A 13,376-nucleotide genomic window follows, 5' to 3' on the forward strand; every position below is an offset into this window, starting at 1 on the left:
CTTTCAAAATTTTTTTTGATTCTTTCAAACTCAATGTGCATTTAACCAGGGATGCTATTTTAGATTCCTGAAACGTTCTCTGTTGGCTTCAGGCACGAGCTCGCATGCACTTCCGATGGCTTTCTACATCTCCTCATACTCCTCAGATACCTCCTCCGATAGGATGCAAATACCTATCAGCTTTGTTTGGATCAACTAAATCCACATGGTCACTGGGCACTGCATTTGTTTAGCCACTTTCTCAAATGAAATTAAAAAGGCTTCCCCGTCCTTCTCATCAAATTTAGATAATGCCTGGATGTATCTAAACATATCCCCATTAGGCCTTTGGCTACTATAGGGTTGCTCATCCTCACTAACATCCTCATCCAGCCTATAGTCTACCTTCATCACCGCCTTCCATGTCCACTTTCCTCTCTAATTGCTAACTATCGAAGTTGAAACTCTGCTTTTCTTCTCTTTTTCTACTTCTCTTCTTCATGTCCTTTTCTTTTATTTCTACTTTTCATCATAATTCAAGCTCTTTCAATTCTTTCTCATGTTCAAGGTGCCTCATTTGAAATTGAATTCGAGCCATTTCTAAAGAGTCTGATGACAGATCCTCCAAATGTAATTGCTGAGCTATAGCTGTAATTATCTCTCATTTTCTCACAGACAAACACAACCCCAACTCCAGCTTGTCTGCTAATTCCTACAGGTTTGCCTTCATTACCTTTTGTAAAACTTTACTTCTTCCACACACAGAAAACTCTTCATGACTGAAAGAATCTTTGTACACAAAGCACTGTTTAAACCAACTGAATTCAACATCTGGAACAAAAGACACTGACAGCTACCATACACGACCTTTGAACCCAATAGCCTCTTGGTGTGTACTCTCCAGTGTCTGCATGAGCTTATTATGGATGCTCTGGTTTCCCCCCACAATCCAAAGATGTACATGTCAGGTGAATTGGTCATGCTTAGTTGTTCGTAGTTTTCAGGGATGTCTGGGTTAGGTGTCTTAGTCGGGGTAACTGTGTAATAATAGGGTAGAGGAATGGGTCTGGGTAGGTTACTACTCGGAGGGTCGGGTGTAGACGTGTTGGGTCAAATAACCTGTTTGCACGCTGTAGGGATTGTAATTCTAAACCAAATTACCGATTTAGAACCAGACAAGAGTCCCACGTTTGCTATAGATCAACCAGACTGTCTCAAACTATTTTAAGAAGGTAGCTTGGATGCCAACGTTTCCTTAATAACAAGATAGATGGGAATTGGATGTGATTCCACTCGTCAAACCACTCACCATTACGCAAAACACACTATATTTAAACACTCTAATGAAAATCCATACAAAATGAAGAGGAATTTAGAATAACTCAGCTATTGGAAACCTTAACTCAATGTTGGACACAGACCCTGCTGCAAATGAACTATTCCAATATACTAACATCACCTAAACACACCCCTTGGTAAAAATGAGCATTCAGACATACATTCTTGCATACCGTTCTCCAGTCCAGGAGGAAACAGTATCAAGTGAGGTTTCAGAGAGAACAGCAGCTGGGGATAATTTATTAAAACTTCCAACCCTTCTGGGACTCAAACACCGGGTAACTGTTACATCTGCAAGGAACAAAACTATAAAGCCTGGTCTGTGCCAGCTGGCCATTGTTACTACTATTTATTAAAAAAACATAAAAGGCTCAAAAGTTTTTTTTGTTGAGCAGTTTTCAGTCGGCACTTTGGCCTTCAAGACCTATTACTAAAAAAAGGAGAAAATAACATTTTCTTTAAAAAAAGTGACAGCATTGCTACACAATTTTAATGACTATGTAAAACAGCCTGACACATACCATTCATTGCTTCTGACCTTCACAATGCCAGCACTCGACACACTAGGGAGCCAAAACCCGAGGCCAGGGAAAGATACAGAGGGACAGAGAGATTCACATTAAAGACAGAAACAGACAGTTAATTAATTGAAAAGATGTTGTGAAAATATGGGGAAAAAGACAGGGCAGGGTGACTAACTGGAGAAATGAGATCTTCGAAAGCAAATTTACAAGAATGAGAACATTGAATAAAGGCATTGTCAGATCAGTGGAAATAGTTTGTTACATCAAATTCTGTATTTGCTTCACAGAACATCACAAATAGCATAAACTGGGACAAGATGGCAGCCCAGCATGGAGAGCTGTGTAGACCATGCTAGTGTGTTGCTCAGTAAACTGCACTATCTGCACAGCATAGAGAGCATTGCAAACTTTACTATCATATGCTAACTATACTCGCAACAGATTACTGCCTACAATGGGAAGATTTGCTGTGTGTATGTGTTCATCAGAAACTGAGGGACAGTGCGTGTGTGTGTGCGCGATTGAATATGAAACTCATTGTTTGAGAAGGAAAGCACATGGAAGAAATTATTTTAAATACGAATAACTGGCAGGCGTTTTGTTAATCAACAGAGAGAGAATGAGAAAAGTTTCATGGACAGATGAGATAAAGTGTTTGAGAATGTTAAAATGAAGTCATCGCCAGACACAATAGCAATATATATCGGTGTGCACATGAATGAAAGATGGATGGGAGTTTGGCGTGAGTTCGAATCAGATTTGCTTCAACAGGTTTGAAGCCGGGAGTGTCAGCAGCAGATTATTAACCTCATTAAGATGGTATTTCATAGCTCAAGGTTCCAACAGCAGACGCAATACACCAGTGGGATATATTCTGGAGTGGTGAGTTTTTCAAGATAGAAATGGTCAGGGTATGGTGTCAGGAATCAGCTCATGGTCAAAGGGATCTCCCACAGTTGTGACTTCTCTGCTTCAGCCGCAGATATTAGCCAGGGATGGGGTGGAAGTGGAGTTTGTAACCAGAACAGTGGAGAGTGACCTCCATGCTGTTAATATTTAAATACCAAAGGCAATGATACAACAAATTGTAGTTCTCCGCTGAAACTGAGTAGGTCAACATAGAGACACATGAGCAACACTGCCGGAGCAGAGAGGGAGACAGTAATTGAACACATTCCTTGATGTAGTTAGTAGTGGTTTGTAGAGTGAATATCTGGATTGAGATTTTCAACAGGAACAATAATAGTGACAAGAAGGGTAGACTATATGAAAGAACAGTAATACAGTCATAACCGATTTATAGAAAAAACAAATCTGGACAGTGACACTTACCAGGAACACCAACGATAGCCAGGAAAGGATAATAAAAATATTGAATAATGAGAAGAGCATAATAAATCCGCAATGATAATGACCACCAATAAAATACAGAAAGATACCAAACATAATCGGATAAACTCCTGTCTATATTTGGAACGTGCCAATCTAATGTTCCCAGATTCGGATACATTTTTGGAACATTCCAAACTAAGGTTCTCAGATTCGGATCTCTCCGCCCCTCTCTCTACATCTGCTGATCCCTGTCAGTGCTGTCGGTGATGCTCCCGCTCATGTTGTGGGATAACACATTGAACGGCGCCCATTTATCGTTAAAAGATGGAAACCCTCCACTGGGATAATTAGAATCCATGGAGATTGGCATTAATCACAGTCACTGAACAAACACTAGGAAACTGAGCAAAGGCTACAACAACGGATGAATGGGCACCGCACAACAATCAACAAACAGGAGTGTTCCCTTCCAGTTGGGGAATACTTCAGTGGTCCAGGACATTAAACCTCGGACCTTCTGGTGACCATCCTTCAAGGTGGTCTTCGGGACAGGCAGCAGCGAAGTGTGGCCGAGCAGAGGCTGATAACTAATTTCGGGACCCATAGGGAGGGCCTCAACCGGGACCTTGGGTTCACGTACATTACAGGCGACCACCATTGCACTGTGTGTGTATATATATATATATATATATATATATACACATACACACACACACACACACACACACACACACCCAGGCACTCCTATACACACACATGCATACGGACACACATGTACACAGACACGCACACAAACACTCACACACACACTTACAGACACTCAGACAGGCATCCGATCAGAGATTTAGACCACTCTGCACTCATGCACACGCATATACATTCTCTCTCTCTGATACTCAACCCCCCCCCACCCCAGCCACGCACACTCACTCCCACACATGCACCCCCTCACATACTTAAGACACTCTATATCACTCACACACATATAGACTCCCTCTCACACTCACAACCCCCAATCAAGACACGCACACGCACACACACACATACACACACACACGCAAACAGACAAAGACCCACATGCACACGTATATTTTGTGGGGTGAATTTGCACTTGCAGAGTTACATTGTACTTTGCTCAAAAACTACATGAATTCATGTAAACCTCTGAGCTCAAAAACTGCATGATTTCATGTAAAACTCTATTATCTCACTTTTCAGATTAGAATCAATCTAAACATCATGGTATAGACAGAGAACACGGGGGGGAACACCTTCAACATATTGTCTAGCTAACACTCATTGTTACAGCTAACCTAAGAATGCAACTTTAAAAGAAAAAGGTTTTGTGATTTACTCATGAAAGAAATTAAACTATTATGGTATTCGAACAGATGAAAGACTCAACAGGCAATCAAGGTTTTTTCCAATGTGTAATTTCAGTTACATCACACTGTAATTTTTTGCTATCAATTCTGTGCCTTAGAAGTGTGTCCTCCACTATCACCTGATGAAAGAGCAGCGCTCCGAAAGCTAATGTGCTTCCAATTAAACCTATTGAACTATTACCTGGTGCTGTGTGATTTTTAACTTTGTACACCCCAATCCAACACCGGCATCTCCAAATCATGATTAAACAAGCAGGCTCAGTTAACCAGTTCGACACATCACTTTTCATATCACCATAAAAGGGAACATTTACTGGCTTTGGATGGAATGGATGAGGGTTGCTGATGTAAGGACCAAAAATCTTTAAACCTTTTCAATCTTTTTTTAACTTGTATATGAGAGTATTAACGGGGCACTGCAGGGGTCTATATATGTTCCACTCTGTTTAAGTAAGGAGGCAATTATAAAATAACAGATCGGTTGCATAAAAAACACTCGGGTGGGTAAGTTTCTGGATACCTCAACACAAAGTACAGTACTTATTGAACAGTGTAAGGCTACTCCGGGTTTTAATGCCCTGCTATCAAATCCTTTCATAACCCTGAGACAGAGCGTTGAGACTGTGGCTCAGTGACAGGCCGAAGCAATTCTGTCCCTATGGGCCTCTTACAGAGGGATAAGAGAAGGCCATTCAGTCCATATTAGCCTGTTGTTACTTGAAAAGGTGGAAATATAGAATATTGGCACATTTTGCCAACAGAATCATTCAGAACGAAGACATGTGTCGCTGCAGATGTATGAGGTGTTACTGAGAGGGCATCTGGAGTACATTGTGTTGTTTGTGTTTCTGTAACTGAGAAGGGATGGACCTCCATCAGATACAGTTTACCGGCTGCTTGTAATCCATGGGTTGCTGTGTCATTTAATGTCTCGGGTCTGTTACACAGGGACAGGAGAAGGCCATTCAGCCTCTCTAGCCTGTTACGGAGAGGCAGGATGTGTTTATTTAACTTTCAAGCCTGTTACTCATAAATATTAGTTTAAATTAGTTTTGGAATAGGAAAGACCTGATGTAAACATTAAAGTTCGAACTTAGAACAAGGCCAATTTTTAAAGTGTTAGGTGAGCCCTGTGAAAGGCTGATTGGAATACCCTATTCACAGGTAAAGGAATGGTTGGAAAATGCAAGGCCATCAAAACTTGGTTTCAGAGAGTCTAGAGCCAACATGTTCCCATTAGTGAGAGGGGCAAAGCTGGTGGCTGCAGGGAGTGCTGGATGGGTAGATATATTGATGCTCTGGTCAAAGTAAGGAAGGAGGCATATGTCAGGTAAACAGAGCTGAGATCAAGCGAATCCCGAGAGGCGCATAAGGGTAGTAAGTGTATAGTCAATGTGGAAATCGGGTCAGAAAAATGTGGACAAGAGATGGCTTTAGAAATAAGGTTAATGAGGCATTGAAGAAATTCTACAAATCCTTTTATGACAAAAGATTAACAAGGGAGAGAATAGGGCCCCTTACAGTTCAGTAAGGCTACCCATGTATGGAACCACATATACATAGGTTGGAGGGATACTAAACAAGTATTTCTCCTCAGAGTTTAATGTGGAGGAGGTTACAAGAGCGAGAGAATGAAGAAATATGTAACGATAAGTTGAAAAGTGTCTATATTACAAGGAGGTGTTGGACATTTTAAAACACATAAAGGTGAACAGATCACTGGGCAGTTGGATCCCAGATATTTGTGGGAAGCTAGGAAATCGATTGCTCAGCATTTTGCTGATATATTTGTAACATTGATTTCCACAGGTGAGGTGTCAAAAGACTGGAGGACTGCTAACATAGTGTCATTATTTAAGAAAGTAAGGAAAAAAACAGGTAACTATTGATCAATGAGCCTGACGTTAATTGTGATTAAATTGTTGGGGGGATTTCGAGGAAAAGGATCGATATGCATTTGGAAAGACAAGGACTGAAGTGGGCTTTGTACGTTGGAGATCACGTCTCTGACACGGTGCAATTTTTTGAGGAAGTGATGAAGATGGTTAATGAAGGCAGGAGAGTGGATGTTGTGTTCATGGAATTCGGTAAGAAAACCAAAATGGTCTACATGGTAGACTAGTTAACAAGGTTAGACTGGCTGGGATCCAGGAAGACCTCACCATTTAGATCCAACATTATCTGAATATTGGAGACAGGACCTGACAGTGGACATCTGTTCATTAAACATGGAGACCTGTGACCAGTGGCATGCCGCAAAGATCAATAGGGGGTCCACTGCCTTTTGTCACTTATACAAATCACTTGCATTTGAGTATATGAAGTATGTTCAGTAATTTGTAGATAATACCAAATTTGGTGGTGTAGTCGTCAGTGGAGAATGATTTCTCAGACTATAATGAGACTTTGCTGAGGTGAACCGAGGGATGGCAGATGGAGTTTATTTTAGTTAAATGAAAGATTTTGCATTTTGGCAAGAAAAATCAAGGCAAGACATGTAGGTAGGTTCCTGTCGAAAACTGCCAATCAAGGAGAACTCCATAGAAAGTATCGATTCCCTACAGTGAAAAAACAGCCTATTCGGCCCATCGAGGCCACACCGACCCTCTAAACAGTACCCCATTGGACAAACCCCTCCCCTATCACTCTGAGCCTCCTTTTCCCATGGCTAATCCACCTCGCTTACACATTCCTGAGTACTATATGCAATTTAGCATGGCCAATCTACCCTTATATCTTTATACTGTCAGAGGAAAGCATGACATCCGGAGGAAACTCATGCAGACATGGGGAGAATGTGCAAACTCCACACAGGCAGTCATTCAAGGATGGAATTAAACCCAGATCGCTGCGCTCTTATGCAGCAACGCTAGCCATTGAGTTACTGTGTCACCTCGTGGTGCAGGTTCTCCGTTCCTTGAAAGTGCCGTCACAGGTAGATAGTATAGTGAGGAAGGCAATTCGTGATCTTCCCTTTACTGGTGCGTGCTTTGATTCTAAACATTTTCATGACATGTTGCATCTGTACTGGACATTGGTTTGGCCACTTTTGCAATACTGCCTTTAATTCTGGTCACCCTGCTGTCGCAAAGATGTCCACAAACTTGAAAGGGTGTAGAAGAGATTTAAAAGAATGTTGCAGGTGGTGGAGGGTTAGAGTTACAGGGAGAGGTTGAATAGTCTGGGACTGTTTTCAAGTGTTGAGGCTGAGGGGTGACATTAAAGTGGTTTATAAAATCATGAGGGGCATAGATAAGGTAAACAGTCAACGTCTTTTACCCAGGATAGGTGAGTCCAAAATTAGAAGACAAAGGTTTAAGGTGAGAAGGAAAGATTTAAAAAGGGAGAAGATGGACAACATTTTCACACAGAGACTGCTGCGTGTATGGATCGAGCAGCCAAAAGAGGTGGTCGAGGCAGGTACAGTTACACCATCTACAAGGAATTTGGATGCATACAGGCATGGGAAGTGAGTAGAGAGAGATGGGCAAGTGCTGGAAAGGGGAACGAGAAATATTTAAGATATTTGGTTAGTATGGATGATCAGACCAAAAGGTTTTTCCGTGCTGTACATCTCTGAGACTCTATTGCCTCTTGAGTGTATGACACAGGGAGAGGAGGAGGCAATTCAGCTTCTGAATTTTGTCAGTCAGCTTGTTTGCTCAATTACTGAAGTAAAACACAAAAATAAATCATTCAAATTTTGAAGGTGTTTTACAGAAACAGGGGAAAGGCTTTTAGTCAAGAGAAGCTGTAAGGAATGTGAAGAGTCCATTAAGACACTCAACTCCATTTCACAGGAGCAGCAGGTGAGCACAGAGCTATTGGAGCCTGTTACTCAGTAGCAGGAGGGGGACATCTACTATCACAAACCTTGGATCAGGAGGCAGTCACTCAGCTGCCCAAGATTGGGATACAGGAACAGGACGCAATCATTCAACAGCTTGAGACTGGGACACAGGAAAAGGAGGGAGTCACTCAGAGCTCGAGACTGGGACTCAGAAACAGGAGGCAGTCATTCAACTGCTTGAGGCTGGGATATAGGGACAGGAGGGAGTCACTCAGAGCTCGAAACTGGGGCACAGGGAAATCTGGAGATTAGTGAGGCTCCAGCATACTGTTATGCAAGAACAGCAGGAGGTGACTCACTCCCCACTCCACTCTGCTTGGAACAAACAGAAATATATGAATAAGTTGCATTGGTGGTCCATTCAATCCTGCCCCACCATTCACAAAGACCACGTCTGATCTCATTGTGATTCCCTCATTCCATTATACCGAGACTCCCCTTTCTGTAGCCTCTGCTCCATTTGTTGGCCATGTTGCAGACTCAGATGCTGCAACAACACTCACCATGACTCATCCAGAAAGATAGGTCTAACAGGATGAGTCAGGATTTGAAGGGTCCAATTACAAGAAGGAAAACACAAAATAAAGGTATTGTCAGATGTTTCGTACTCTCACATTTGCAATCCAACTCATATTACATATTCAGGATGGAGCACTGTGTAGATCCGGCTAATAAACAGCTGTATGCAACCCAGCAATGTCCAGAGTGAAACTCTGTGCAGCCCACACCAATGATTGATCTATAATCATGGACTAAATGTTCAGTGTGGGGAGTTGTGCAGTCCGCACTGGTTCATTCATATATAACTCCATGCTGTTGCATTGTTCGGTAACACTGTGTTAGATCACTGCCCAGTGTGGGGAAAAATGTAACCAATGCTGGAACTGACAGGATGTGCAGCTCCCATCCATTTACAGCTCCATATCGCCACTGTACCTTGACAAGGAGTGCTGTGACTGTGAAAATCACTGCGAGGAAGAGATGTAAATGCAAACAATTTAAATACCAATGGTTCTGATAAAGGCGCATATCTCTCTAGTATTTAATGATGAAATAACTGAAATAATATCCAATGATATTTTGTGAACTGGGAAAAGAAGTAAGAGCAGGATGGTGATGTTAAAGTGATTGCACTATAAGCCTCTAAATAATCAATGGGAATTAGAGGAACAAATATGCAGGGAGACTGGCTGGACTTGCAGGAGCAATAGGGTTGTCATAATAGTTGATTTTAATTTTTCTAACATCGACTGGGACTTCCAGATGGTTAAGAACTTAGATAGAACGTAATTTGTTAAGTGTGTTCAGGATAGATTCCACAAGCAATATATAGAGGGTCCTACTGGGGAAGGGACAATCTAAACCTACTGTTGGCAAATAGGTTAGGATAGGTGACGGAGGTAAAGTGGGGGAGAATTTTGGGAAAGTGACTACAGCTGTATTAATTTTAAAATAGTTATGGTTGGGACAAAATTATTCCACGGATTCAAGTTTTAAGTTGAGGCAAGGTGTATGTTGTTGGAATTAGACAAGGAGTTTGCAGGGTATGATTGGAGTAGTTTGTTTCCAAGTAAAATGATCCCGGGCAACAGGGCAGGCTTTAAAGTGAGATAGTTCGAGTTCAAGGTCTACATGTTCATGTGAGGGTGAAGGGAAAGTGAGGCTGGAAGACAAGAGATATTGAGTCTCTGACCAGCAAAAAAAGAAGGCGTGGCTCAGGTACAAACGGAATCCGTGGAGGTACACAGGGGATACAGGCGTATACTGAAGAAAGAAATCAGCAAGGCGAAAAGGGGATATCAGGTAGCCTTGGCTGAGCAGATTGGTGTGAATCCAAATTCAGTATAGTAAAGAAAAAGAACAATCAGAGAGAGAATAGGACGTCTTACAATCAAAAATGGGCATGCATGTGTAAAACCTCAAAAGATGGTTGAGTTCCTCAATTCCCCCTCTGTGTTTATCATGAAGAAAGACATGAAGACCTGTGACCTTTGGGATGTAAATTGTCATATATTGGTACAGTCCATATCACTAATGTTACTAATGGACATATTAGAATGCTTAAAGTCAGATAAATCTCTTGGTCCTGACCAGACACATGCAAGAGGCGAGAGAAGACACGTCAGGAGCCAAGGACCCGGAAGGCTGGGCCGTAACAAACATGCCCTTATTCAAGAAGTGCTGCAAAGAAAAGCCTGGGAAATATAGACCAGTAAGCTTCACATCTGTTTTCAGTAAACCGCTTGAGAAGGTTCTGAGAGATAAGAAATGCATGCATTTGGAAAGACAGAGTTTGACTTGGAGCAGTCAGCATAGCTTTGTGCATGGCAGATCATGCCTTACACATTTTGTTCGAGTTTTTGAGGAAGTGACCAGAAAGGTTGACAAGGGCAGGGTGTTGGACATAGTCTGTGTGGAATTCAGTAAGAACTTTGATAAGGTTCTACGTGGTAGGCCACACTGGAAGGTTAGATCACATGGACTCCAATGTAAACTGGCAAATTGGTGACACAATTGGCTTAATGTTATGAAGCAAATGGCTATGGTGGAGTTATGCTTGTTGGACTGGAGGCCTGTGACTAGTGGAGTGCCTCAGTGGTCGGTCATGGCCCCATTGCTGTTTGTTATCTATATCAACGATTTGGACCAGAGTGCACAACGCAAGGTTAGCATGTTTGCACATGACTCTAAATTAGGAGGCATCATTTACATTGAGGAACATTATCAGAAATTGCAGCAGTACCTTGGTCAGCTGGGGAAGTGGGCTGAGAAATAGCAAATGGCGTTTAATATAAAGAAGTGTGACTTCTTCCATTTTGGAAAGTCAAATCCAGGTAGGAGTTTAATGATGAATGAGAGGGTCTTAAGGAGTGTAGTGGAACAAAAGGACGTTGGAGATCAGGTGCACTGTTATCTGAAATTTGAGTCACAGATAGACAGGACAGTGACGAAGGCTGTTGGCACACTGGCCTTCATCAGCGCATTGAATTTAGAAGTTGGGACATTATGTTCCTGTTGTACAGGATGTTGGTAAGGCTGCAGTTGGAGTATTGTGTTCAGTTTTGTTCACCTTGCTCTAGAAAGGAAGTAGACGAAATTTACAAAGATGTTTCCTAGGCTAAAGGCTCTCAGTTATAGGCAGAAGTTGGACAGGTTAGAACTTATTTCTTTACAGCGTAGGAAACTGAGAGAATTCTTATAATAGAAGTGTAACTCTTAAAAAAATCATGAGAGGCGTGCATGGGGTGAATATTTCAATTTTTTTCCTAACGTTGGGGAATCAAGGACTCGAGGACATCCATTAATGTTTGGAGAGGAAAAAAATATATAAAAAGGAACCTGAGGGGCAACCTTTTTACACAGAATGTGGTACGCATATGGACTGAGCTGCCAGTGGAAGTGATTGAGGTGGGTACAATAACAACATTGAAAAGGCATTTGGACAAATACACAGATAGGTAAGGGTTAGAGGGATACAGAGCAAGGGCAGGGAAATGGGGTGAGTGTGGATACAGAGCAAGGGCAGGGAAATGGGGTGAGTGTGGATGGACACTTTGTTTGGCATGGGCCAGCTGGGCCAAATGGCCAGTCATACTGGCATTCTCATTTAGTATGACTGTAAGTGAGTGTGTTTTGGGGTGGAGACAGAGTGGGGGAGACTGAGAAAAAAATGTCATGGAAGGATATGCTTACAGGTTTCAGAATGCTGAAATAAAGACCTTTCGATAGTATCATGCAACACAGTCAGTATTCTGAAGAATTATGAGTAAATGGGGTATTGCTGTGCGTTAAGGCGATGGAGACTTTTGGATGAGCATTTGTTCTGCAGCTTTAAAACTGGGAGTGAGGACAGCAGAGTCTTCGCCTCACTAAGCTGAATCTAACAAAAACTGTCTCAGTGACATTTTCATTAAGTGTGATAGGGGGGTTGTATGCACGAGATCGAGCTAGTTTCCTGGTGCTATCTTACCAAACTTATCTCATTAACTACCCATCCCACTCCATGTGGTCCCTCTCATACAATGCCAGCCCGGTTCTCCCACCCATCATGACTGGAGGTACTCACAGTCGCCTCGATACCCCTGGATATTCTGTGATTCCTGGCAATGATGTCATCTCTAAAAGGCCAATTGTCACACAGTTGACCTTTCTCAGTTTGGAGCTGCCCTGCACAGTTTACGCGAGCATGGCAGCTAAGGGGAAGTTACACCACAGTTTGTTGACAGCAGCATGAAGGTCGTGGTGGATGGGCTAGTACAGAAGGGGACCATTCTCTTCCCAGAGGGATCACACCACCAGACTCACTGAGCATGGTCTGAGCTCCCCATCCAGCTCAGTGCAGTATCTGCGGTCTGAAGAAATGTCCAGCAATACAGGACAAGCAGCAATAACCTTCCCCATTCTGTCAGGATAAGGGTCACCGTATTCTCTCTGCTCCCTCACACTCACTATATGTCTGTTATAGCACCGACCCACGAACAAGGCTCATGCTCCACCACTCTCACTACTGCATGCATCATCTTCCCTCTCTTTCTCTCTTGCATTTCTAGTGCACCCCTCCCCCCCCACCCCGCCACACACACATACACACACACACACACACACACACACACACAGTTATAGAATATTCTGGAGAAAGCCAATTATGGAATGTTCCAGATAATGCTCCAACTTATTTCCAGTTTCAGAAAAATGGCTGTGCCCCAGTGTGTAACACGTAAGAGGATGGAGTAGAGATGCACGTTTTTCAAATCACACACAACTAAAATCCATCATGAGGCCATTCAGTGCTTCAAATATGCTCCAACATTCATTACGGTCGGTGGTAATCTATTGGTTTTCTCAGCTCCATGTCACAGGAGCTTACATTCATTCAACCACCAGCTTCCTGTTACCGAGCAGACGATTCTCAGAAGTTTTTTTTACTCCGGGTTTCTTCCAGCATGCGTTCAGATGGCATTTCGCATG

This window comes from Hemiscyllium ocellatum, chromosome 13 (assembly GCF_020745735.1).
Source record: "Hemiscyllium ocellatum isolate sHemOce1 chromosome 13, sHemOce1.pat.X.cur, whole genome shotgun sequence".
Taxonomy (NCBI): domain Eukaryota; kingdom Metazoa; phylum Chordata; class Chondrichthyes; order Orectolobiformes; family Hemiscylliidae; genus Hemiscyllium; species Hemiscyllium ocellatum.